The sequence below is a fragment of the Pyrgilauda ruficollis genome, unplaced genomic scaffold (assembly GCF_017590135.1).
Source record: "Pyrgilauda ruficollis isolate IOZ18807 unplaced genomic scaffold, ASM1759013v1 scaffold12, whole genome shotgun sequence".
Classification (NCBI taxonomy): domain Eukaryota; kingdom Metazoa; phylum Chordata; class Aves; order Passeriformes; family Passeridae; genus Pyrgilauda; species Pyrgilauda ruficollis.
Genome location: NW_024510321.1, coordinates 17,411,683 through 17,423,445, shown reverse-complemented (window position 1 = coordinate 17,423,445; position 11,763 = coordinate 17,411,683).

Here is an 11,763-nt window from a genome sequence, read left to right as displayed (position 1 = left end):
GCTAATTTGAATGTAGTAAATATCTTGCAGTACTTTTGCGCTTTAAAAGTATTCTGTGTTTAATATGCTGTTCACAAAGAACAATGCTAATCATCTTAAGTTCAAGAAATTATGGAGTCCTATGCACATTCATGTTGTACTGCTCTAAATTGGTTGGCACATGGCTTTTTATTTGTTTATGTTGTTTTACTTTTTGTCTAGGTGGCAAAGAGATTCAGTATACCCAAAGCAGGGATTCTTTCCAGCTCTTTAAAGACACTGCACTCAGTAAGGTGAAGAGGACTTGGGCACAGCTGCTCAAAATATTTGTCATCAAAATAAAATTGAGTTGTTCTGTGAAGTTGGATGGGGTTTTTGTTTGTGAGTACTCTGTGGTGAAGAGGTATTGCAGCAGTGTAGCCTTGTCACCTTCATTTCATCTCCAGTGTGTTCACTGGGGCAGAATGCGTGCCTACATGTGCAGCTGTAGCCAGTTCACAGAACATCTTGTCTGGACACCTGCTTCCTTCATCTCAGACAAGCTCCAGCTTTGATCCTAAAGATCACATCATTTCAGCCATGGGAAGTGTGGGTCTCTGTTTGTTTTAGTGAAGGGTGTTTGTTTTAGTGGACTGTTCCCTTTCTCAGCAAGAACAAAACAAATCCAAACAAAAGACTGGGAAAAAAACTTGTATGGATCTTTTTGTGTGCATTTGACTATGCTTAGTATTTAGCTGAGTTTGCTCTTTCCTTTGGTAGAGTCTGCCTTGTGAAAGGGCCTAGAAGGCAGCAGTGAGGAGAGCAGGATGAGAAAAACCTGGCCACGATGCCAGTGCTAGCAGTAGAAATTGGCATCTTGGAACAACCTTCAGCTTCTGAAATTACCTTGATGATCTTTCAACATTGAGCGATTCTGTATTTTGCTTCCTAGGGGATAGTGCTCTAGAAAAGCTGCACGCTGTCCACACTGTGTGTGCCTGCCCTGCAGGCAGGAGAGGCAGCTTTATGCTAGGTTTGTTTCTTGCTAGGTGTGCTACTCTTCAGTTCAGTAGATTTCTCTTTTGCTGGGTAGAGATACGCATTTCACACAGAAAGTTTTCCTGGATGGAACTGAAGACATTGTTCCAGTTGCACACCAGTTTGTGTCCCCTAGATGGCAGGAAAGGATCAGTTTAACAGTTTAACCTGCTTTAGCTGGTGTCCTTCGGCATCTATCTGAAAGACTTCTAAAATGCCTCGGTAAATGAAGAGGCTGTGTAGTACTGCTTGAACCGTGGGGAACACACCTAGATAAAATGGAGACAGCATAAGGGAGAGAAAGCTTGAATCACATCTTCGGTGGGAAAAAAGCTTACAGTGAGGTTTTAAAAAATTTGAAGCTGTTCTATAGCTTGAAGGCATTTTATCTTAGTTCTTTATGGTTAGAATTACATTCCAAACCTTCTATTGTTGCTGCAACTGAGAATGTAGACAACAAAAAGAATTAATACAATTCCTGGCATATTTAATTGTAATAATAAGTTCTGTCTGTTGCCCATGACATACTTGATTTTTTTTGAATTTTGGTTGGTGACAGTTGCTCCTGTAATGCTCTGTTGCACTGCTGCTCCTCAGAAATTGCAAGGATCTGGAACATTTGAACTGTCATCTTACAGTGTGTTTAGCTATGATGATGATTTGTAGTCTTTACTATATTCTACTGCATATGAAGGCTAAATTCAAATAAAATAGTAGTTCTGTTGATAGATTTAGCTTATTTTTAGTGTAAGTAGTGCTCAAAATAGCAACCGTTGCCGTGGGCAGTACCACCAGCAGGCTTTCATTGCCCATGTTGTTTCTTGTGCAGTGATAAAATGTATCACATTTCTCATATTTGTGTATTTCTCTTTATGCAGTGTTTTAAAAAGTTATTATAACTACAACTATTCACAAGAGTATTGCCTAATAGTTAGCACTTCATTTTTATGTCCACATTGAAAGTTACTGCTGGCCAATCTTCATTACAGGTGGAAATTACTTGTTTGGTCTCAAAGGAGTCATTCTCCATACTGAACAAGAAAAGAAGTGGTGAAAAGTGTTGGGATGTCTCAGGAGGGACTGAAGTATATAAGACCATAATTTCATGCATATTCTGTATTGAAGCGATGAACAAGAACTTCTTGAAACTCACTATCTGTTTTGGCAGCTCAACTTTTACAACTAGAAGCAAAAGTTAACCTGTATGTACAAGTTGTACCTGAGTTTAGTTGAAAAATCTTTGGACATCTGGTGGGCCAGGTGAGAGCAGTCATGACCTAGCTTAGCTGTGCTCCGAGTCTGTAGGCTGAGATCCCATTCTGCCTCCAAAGCCACTCTGATAGATGTATTGGCACAGCGTTCAGGATTTCAGCATGTTTTCCAAGAAAGCTGACCTGGAAATGCCCACACCCTGAGTGTGTGGGTACACCTTGTGTGTGGTTGTTCAGCGCACAGATGCCATCTCCAAAGCCAAAGCCCTACGCAGAGGCTTCTGTGCTCTGCAGTGCGTATGGTGCATTTGCTGCGTCCGCAAAGAATAAAGTGGATCTGCCTCTTTAAGAGATAAATTTAGTCTCACTGCACTCCTCTCCTGAAGTGACCATGAAGTCACTGGAAGCTGAAATGTAGTGTACCAAGATAAACTCAGTGAAAGTATTAATTGAAATTTTCAGATGTAAATTTCAGATTCACTGACATTTTAGAATTAGGTTTATTAAAAAGTACTGTTGGTTGGGAAAATACCTACTGAGTTCTTTTAAAACATTTCAGAAAACCTTGTTTCAAAAATAGGGCTGCTAAGACTGATAGTGACTTAAAACTTTGGTAACTGGCTAAAACTGGTCAAAATTTTTTACAGTTTTAAGAAAAATATAACTCTCTTCTCAACAAAACTGGGGTTTGGCCCCTCATTTTTCAAGACTCCACTTACAAAGCAGTCTTTTCACTGAATCATTTGAGTGCTTTGCATTTTTCCATCAGCTTCTCCCATATTCCTGTGAAGGTTTTATTCCATTCTGTAGACTAGTTCACCAGTTTAGGCTTGGATCTTTGCTATTCTAATCTCATGTTGAAAAAAGGACTTTTTGGTCAGCCTTGAAAGTTTGACAAGACATCTTCAACCACCACCAATACTCCACTGTTGGGAAAAACTTTAAATGCATTTTTTAAAAATAGTGTTGCTAGATGTTGCTTGGTGTTGATTTCAGTTGAGTACACTACTTAGAATCTGAAAAAGCCAATTGAAACGTTAATGTTCAAACTTGTGGGAAAATATGAATGACTTGATTTGTTTTGAAAGATACAAATATATATATATGTATATATAAATTTCTCATATATAATGGAAATGGATGCACATACATACTGTAGTCTGTCCAGTGAGTCTTGAACAAGATCCCCATTGATCCTACAAATGCCTAAGCTCTCAGTTCTTAGCCTTTCCCATCCAACAGTTGCTTTGGATTCAGCGCCTTTCAAAGATAAATGCAACCTCTTAAAATATTTTTCATTCGCTTTTTTATCAGTAAGTTGCAAGGTAGCAGCTACTTGATAGATTCCATTTTCAATTTAGTAGGAAATGTAATGTACTTCTGTTCTGGAGGAAAATTGGTAAGTAATTACTGTAGAATTAAATCCTATTGCTTCTGTGAAAATAAACAATACAGGAGGTGTCTGGGGACCTGCAGTAGGATGCATAATCCAACAGTACTCATTCTTCTTTATAGAACTATCTAATTAGGAGTTAATGAAAAAATATTGGACTGCTTGCAATTCCGTACACTGATTCTCTGCAAGTGTAGAAAGTTTCTTTTGCTTCTTTTGAATCTCTATACTTCGGCTTCTGTTTTTTAGCTGCAATGAAAATAGGATCTTGCATTAACACAAATTGTTTATATCTTGGTAGTAAGCAATTAAGTTCAGTACCTTTGTAATTCAGTTGCTGGTTTGATTGTGTCTTCTGTGCAGTCAAGACTTTCTTCTAGACTAAGTATGGATTTACAATTTTTTGCCAAATCAAAAAAAGGGAAAAAGAAAATGAAAAAAAATGTTAAGGAAAGAGAAAGTAAAGCGGGTTAACTACATATGAGTTGAAATAAAGATGGAGAAAAAGTAATTTTTTCCAAAGTCAAACCATGTGAATCTGTTTGCCTTCTTCTGTTTCTTTTGTAGAAAAAAGAGTTTTGAGGTTTTTAATTGTGCCAAACAAGTACTAAACAGAGGCACCATGTGTGAGCCATGGGCTTTATATTCCAAATATTCTCTTCTAGTTCTATTGATGAAGTGTCATCTGGGATTTCTCTGCACTGAATGCAAACTTTCTAAGATTCCTGGGCAGGGACCATATTGGTGACAGTGTTATAAACCACAGCGCATTTCTGTGCCCTGTTTTTACTCTGCCAGGAATTCAGATTTAAACCAAAGACTCTCCCTACCAATTATGAGGTATAAAGACAATGTCCAATACTCTTACGGTGTAGGAAGTGAAAATTAGCTATTGGTCTTATAATATACATAGCAATGCATTCAGGATTATGGACAAAAATAGTTTCAAGATTAATAAATATTTGATTGCTCTGAAACACAGATGTCAGTGGCTTTGTTTTCAAAGCCTGGTACTAGAGTTGGATAGAATTTTAATGTTGCTGAAATTATGCTAAAATGCTTTTGGAACTTCAGGCAAAATAGATCTAACTCGGGTAGTAAATCTGATTCATTTCAAAGGGACAGAGCAATAAAACCCCTGAAGCTGGCATTACCTGAAGGTAATTGACTGCATCTATGAGTTAAATGTTCCAAGGAAGACTGCTTTTATCTGGCAAGGTCAATTATCCCCTCACTGTGTCCTCTTTTGGTGGTACTGGCATTCCAAACACATCCAAAATTTTTAAATAAAAATTTTGAGAGCAAAATAAGGTGTCTTCAAATAAAAGTCTTACTGACTATTTTTAAAAACTTACATATTAAAGAAATCAGTGCACTGAAATAGTACTTACCCAGTGGATATATGTGCTTTCAAGTGTTAGTTATCTATCCATTGTCACTTCTGGTTGGGTGAAATCTGATAATGGAATTTTTGTGGTTTGTTTAAAAAACATAGACTGTAAAATGGCACTGTATGATAAATGGAGTAGGTAAAATCTTGTACCATCTTTGTATTTGAGCATCCCTGCAAGCCCTGTTTTATGGTGGATGGAATTCTGATGAAGTAGAGGCAAGTTGTGTGGCCCAAAACAGGCAGTGCTGAACCACATCGGGAGTTGGTGAAAGGTCAGTGCAGTGGTTCAGGTGCCAGTAACAATAGTTCTTCCTTGGCTTTGTTTCAGATGTCCCAAGTTCAGCTGGCACATCCCACACAATAAAACCTCACCTGCTCTCTGTGCCTGAGGAACATGAAGTAGATGCTCTCTTGGCATGTTCCCTGAGGAGCAACCTCAAACTCTTCACATAGCTGTTTTGGGCTCCCCAGTGAAGAAACACAGATCATGACACATCTTTTACTCTGTATGAGATATTTGTCCTCCCCTTTGGTAATGCTGTATATAAATTGTATCTTTTCCTTTGTTTTAGTTTCCTATTCATTTATTTAATTTTGTTTCCAGCCAACATTTTTGCTATAATAAAGCATATGAATTTCATCTGTTTTCCTGCAGTTTTTCTTCAAAAGTAACGTTTACCATGTCCTGATAACACCAGATTATTCATCTGTGTCCAATTTGAAGTTAACGTTCTGCCTTCTTTAAAATTGATAGCCCATTCACTTTGTGGTGCTGTTTTGTTCATTCCTTCCAGTATGGTAATAATGCTGTTTCCAGTCCTGTTCATGCTCTTTATATTCTGCTAATGTTTGCATTTGCTTGGGAAATCGCATAGCCTCTTTATTATTTTATCTTTTAGTTATGTGCTTATTCATTTTGTGAATCTGCCGTGTAATTTAATGTTCTGTGCAGCTTTTTGTCTTGTTTTAATTCCAGTGCTAACCTCTGCAAGTCCTGCTTCTCTTTCTTGCTCTGGGATTTTGTCATGTTTGCCATAGTATAGGTTGCTCTATACATTATAAACTTCATCTCTAGTGATACTTGAGTGGGAAATGTATTATTTCCATAAAGATTAATTTTTTCCCATACACCATTTTTTTTAAATCAGATTCCTTCTAGATTAAGTTTAAACCCCATGTTTTTCAGTCTTTAGTTGGAAGTTCCTTGTACCTTCCCTTACTCTTCCTAGTGTCTATTTAAAAGTGTGCTGAAGCTGTTTCAGAAGTAGTTGATTGCAGCAGCAATGTCCTGTGGCTGTCTTCCTTCCTCTCTTGAACCTACTTCTAGTGGCCAGAAATGGAAGTGATGCTTTAAATCTTCTTTATTGTCTTTCACATTTTTGGAACAGTTCAGCTGTTAACAGATACTCAGAGTAGTTTTTTAGCTTCATGTGCCCTGATACTTTATCCAGAGATTGTTCAAAAGGAGATGCTGGCTGTCTTACAGTGTGCCTGAGTAGGAGGGTAGAACAATGCTCCATGTGTGGTGAAATGAGTAAAGGAAAAAGAGAAATGAGGGCTGAAAGGAGAAGGGAAAAGGCATCAGAGGTGGAAATGCCTTGAGTCTGCCCAGGAGAGCAAACATCAAAGTCTGCATGAGTCAGAGCACACTGCCCTGTGGCAACTGGGAGCTGGAAGATATATTTGGAGCTCACTAACGTCAGTGCTTGACTGGAAGCAGGGTCAACTTCAAATTTAGGCTTTGAGCCTTTTCCCATTGTCTTGGCCTGCACTTACTGGGAAACTGAGCTTTCTCACATTGTCCTCTTCAGCTGCAATCCCATCTCTGTGCCCAGGGCATTGGTTTGAGCATTCATGAGACCCCACTGAGCGTCAGGAACTTTATTTGACCAAGAATCAACCACTGAGTGGCTTCACAAGAAAATAACGTTGGTGTTAGCAGCATCCTCTCCTGGCTTTTCCTGAAGGAAGCAAGGCGATGAGATGTAGGAAAGAAGCAACCCCTTTGCAAACCAAAAATTGTCCCTTCTTCCTTCCCCCCACAATACACACATGTGGGAAACCTCTTGCACAAGTGAGAAGCTTCATCAATGTAAACTGTGCTTTGGATGAATGGGCAACATAATCACAAGCTACTGAATACTTTTTACTTCTCAAAACAACCCCCAAAATAAGATTCAAAAATGCTTAAGTACCTTTCTTGACAATGTCTTAAATTTAGGCTTCAACCAAAAATGTGATAGGAAAACAAGTATCTGCTGTAATTTCTGAAAGCTCACTGAAAGCTACAGTTCAATTCAAATTCTGGATTTAAAGTGAAAAATATAGGTAAGATATAAACCTTGGTGTTTAGTAACAAACAAAAGCCTCACAAAACCTTTCTGTCAGAGATCTTGCTCAGCTTTTCCATAGCCTAATATTAAGCTCAGTGACAGCTAAAGTATTTTCTGAGGTTTATTCTTTGGTATAGAAAACCTTTAATTTACCCTCTGGGATATCTGAACTTGCGATGGAGAGCTGTCACATTCACTCTGATTCTATGTGTCAATCTGCTAACTCTTGTGCTGTTCAGTGCTTTATACTGTGTATAAATGAAGTGATTTCTGCTGCTCTGCATCAGGTTTCTGAAGCACATGCCATGATAATAGGACAATCAAATGTCATTGGGATGAAATTTTACCTATACTACTTTGAGTACAACAACCAGTTGACAGATCCTGTGTTTCTGTTATTTACATCCTTGGGTTTTTTATCTCAACAAGAACACTATAATCAAATTAAATCAGGGTGGGATTGGAGCTGGGCAAGTGTGTGGCGAAAGGGGAAGGTGCAGTCTAGCTGTACAAGATGGTGTTTTATAGATAATGTGCAGCAATAGAACTGTTCACAGCTCTAATTTTTGTTCTGTTCTTTATTGCTCTGAATATTTGGCTTTTTTTTCCTGTGGTTTCTTTGTTTCTTTCCTTCCCTTCCCAAGCTTCTAAGTGAAGCTTCAGTTAGGAAGACTTTTAGTTTCTTTTTCAAGATTTACATGTTTCAGTGGTGCAACAGATAAGCTTAATAAATTGGGCTATCTCAATAGCATCAAATGTTATAGCTATAAATGGCATTATGAAGTAACCAGTATTGTCTTTGTATTCCATGCATTTTTCATGTGAATAGTTTTCTCAATATAAAATAGTGTTTAGTATCTTGACACCTGTGCAAATACAGAAAATATGTCTTAAAGTCTTCCCAACTGCACCAGTCCTAACTTCTGTTCTTCCCCCACCACGTACTGGATGAAGCCTAAAGGAGATTGACTTGTGATGAAAATTGTATTTTTCTGAAGATTTAAACTAATTTTTTCACTAGTATTATTAATAATTTTATTTGATTTTGGTTTTTTCCTCTAGAGAGTTCATTTTTAGCAATTTATTTTATCCAGTATTCCATACTATGTAATGACACCCAGGTTCATTGGGGTTTTAAAATTTAAAGTGTTATAGGTGTTTGGTAAATTTAACTATATTTTAGTTCAGTTTAGCTTATTTTTTCAACTCGACTTTCCTATCAAAACTATCAAAATATAGTGTCAACATCAATTATAAACTGCTTCCCTGAAAGAGGCCTCTGTACTGTCATATAACAATTGGCCTCTTAGGTTGATTTGTTCAAACCATATTCTGCACATAAATGTCTGGTATCAAATTACTGCAGTACATAGATATTTTCATTTCTGATTTGTGAATTGTTATATTGATGAAAATAACAATATGATAAAAAACCCTCAAGTTTCTGTTCTCATTCATTGCTTCAAGATAAAAAATATCAATGCCTTTGAAGATAACATTAGATGCATGTACTTATGACAGCAAAACGTGCTCTAAAATCAAGACACAACTTCAGTTTTGTGAAAATGTTAAAGAAAGACACTTCTAATGGAGAGAGAGATGTAGATGCAATACGTGACTTCAGCTGCAAATTGGAAGCTTGCAGAGTTTGGGATTGTGTATCTTGGAGGCAGTAAAAGTTAAAAGCTAGAAGGATAACATTAATTGCTACAAACCACAAGAATTACAGGTGTCGAGCATAACAAGTGTGAAACACTTCTGAAACATTCACACCATTGTAGAGCAAGGATTGCAGGAGAGGTTGGCATGCTGAGTCAGGTGCTCCTTCAGTTGTGAATAAATTCATCATTCAGCAGATACCCTGACAGATCTGCACTCGTGTAATGAGATTTCTGACAGAGTTTGCAGTTTATTCTGTGTGCATGTAATGTTTCAAATTGTAATGTAATATTCTTCAATTCTGACAACCCTTCCACTGAAGTTGTAGATTCTTACCTCTCTTACTGATCAGAGATCTTCCATGATAATTGGTGAATTACTTTGGCAGCTGATCATCTTCTGTACTCTATACTGGATTATTCAAACTGCAGAAGTCTCAATATAAGATGATCTGCTTATCACCATCAATTTAAAGCAATGAGAATGAACAGGAAACAATAAAATGCAATCAAATTCATTAAGGAAATGCAGTGTAGTTTTCTATGACTTGCTGAAAAACTTAGATAATGGTGGTGATATAAATAGCTTGTGAAAATTTAATGTGCTGCAATACTTCCAGTATTTTAAATACACTTTGCTGTGCTAGAGATTAAGTTTATCAGCAGCTATCCACCCTATTAAAGCTCTTGAGGTTCTGCTAAACACAAACAATTGCTAAACAACATTTCTTTTGTTTTGACATTGAGAGTCACCAAAAAGTACTGCATGTGACTTAGTGCATGGAGGCTGAGTGCCATTTAAACTGTCCAAACATGAAGCATGCATTTTTAAACACTAAGTAGATGTTAAATAATAAAACCTGTTTTATTTTCCTTGTATACACCACCTAATGTATAATGAATAGTTTGAAGGGCTGTTCTCCAGTGAGTTTCTTAATGAGGCTGCATTCTGTATAGAGAGCTTCATCTGAAATGTGTGCTGGCTTGAGCTATGTGCAGCTGTGCTGAGCTTCTTGGGATTGCAGTATTTCCTGTCTGTAGGGAAAATATCTTCTTAAAAATATATAATGCATGCTATTTAAATTGTGTTTAAATATGAACAAAATTATGAACAGACTCAGCTGTGTTTGAATATGCATTCTTTGTCACTACCTCACCCTGTAGGTTTATGTCTGTCTTCACTCCCATAAGAAAAGAGGAGTAGGATACATTTGCAAAGATATAATTTTGGTTGCTTATTTAAAACACATTAACAGTTCTGCTGTTTTCTGTGAGCAAATTAAGACTTTCTGTCTTTGTCAAACCCCAGCAAAAAAACTTGTGACCTAGCCCAAAAAATTTAAAATAAGCAAAAGGAAGCTAGTAAGTCTAATGATGATGGAAGTATTGCACTGAAATGTGCTGCTTGGATAGTTCCTATATGTTTACATTGGAGCCAGCATATGAGGACAGTTATTTCTAATTATACTTTGAGTCTGCACAGGGATGTTTGAGGTGTATTTCATTAAGACATTAACAGATAATTGCTGCTCCAAGGAGAGAACCACCTTAATGTCATGATACCTGCCAAGTTACAGCTAACACAGGAGTAGTAGACTAGGCTAGTAATATTGTATTTCTCCCTAAGTTATGTGTGACTGTTGATGGCTCCATTCATTTTTCATTTCCCCCTTTGGCTGCTTACTCTCCCACTCATTTCACAGTGAAATGTTTATTCAATCATTTCCTTATACTGGGGAATCTTACATGAAAGGATGTGAAGAAAATGTCATGTGAAAGGTCTGGAGATATCTTATGCAGCAGAAAGCTTTAGAGCAGTTAGGAGTTATTGCAGGCACAGCTGAGGCTTAAAAGACGAGACCTCACTGATATGGTTGAAATTAGCTGCTCTGAGGGGAGTGGGGCAGAATCGCATATGAGGAGCTCTCCCAGCTCAGCTCAGGTACCAGCTTGAATTAAAATCTGATGTGGGTCACAAGTTAAAATGAGTTTGCACCCTTGTCCCCAGGGGACATTTATCTATACACTGATGCCATCATGCAGTTTGGCACATTAGCACTGTCAAAAAGCTTTCTTAGGGACTGCCTGCCCTGTGTGTCCTCCTCCTGTTATGGAATCAGTACTGAGTAAATCAGTCTCATTCAGCAGGATGAAAAATTAAAAACAAACAAAAACCCCAGCTAAAATCAAGCAGCCAAACAAAGAAAACTAACAAACAAAGAAGGAAATAAATAAAAGATAAGTGTTGGTAAACAAGAACTGTAGATTTTTTTTGTACACAGTGATTCAGTGATTTCAATACATAGCTAATGTTATTTGTTTCTTCTTGTCTTTATTAAGCACGTCAGTCAAGAAGGAACATTTAAATAAGAATTTATCTATTCATTGTGTCTTATTTTTGTACTTTAAATCTCCCTTAAAATGTCGTGCAAGCTTGGGAAGTAACAATCAAAATCCTCCCAAGAGTAGACTTTTATTTCAGATATAATCCAAAGACAACTGGTTCATAGATTTCTTTCCGTACCTACTAGAGGTATAATTTAAAATGTCCCTTTAACTATCTATACAGTTTGTAGATTCTTCAAATATGATTTAGATTGTTATCTTTGCCAAATAGATAATTTCAGGAGCAAAATGCCATGACAGAAAATAGCAGCAGCTGGTGCTGTATTACATAGAAGGAGCTGCTGTGGTTGGGTGTGTCCCATGTCCAATGCTCAGGTGAGGGACAGATCCTTACGTTTCCTCGGAGTGAAGTACCTGCATCCTGTCACAATGC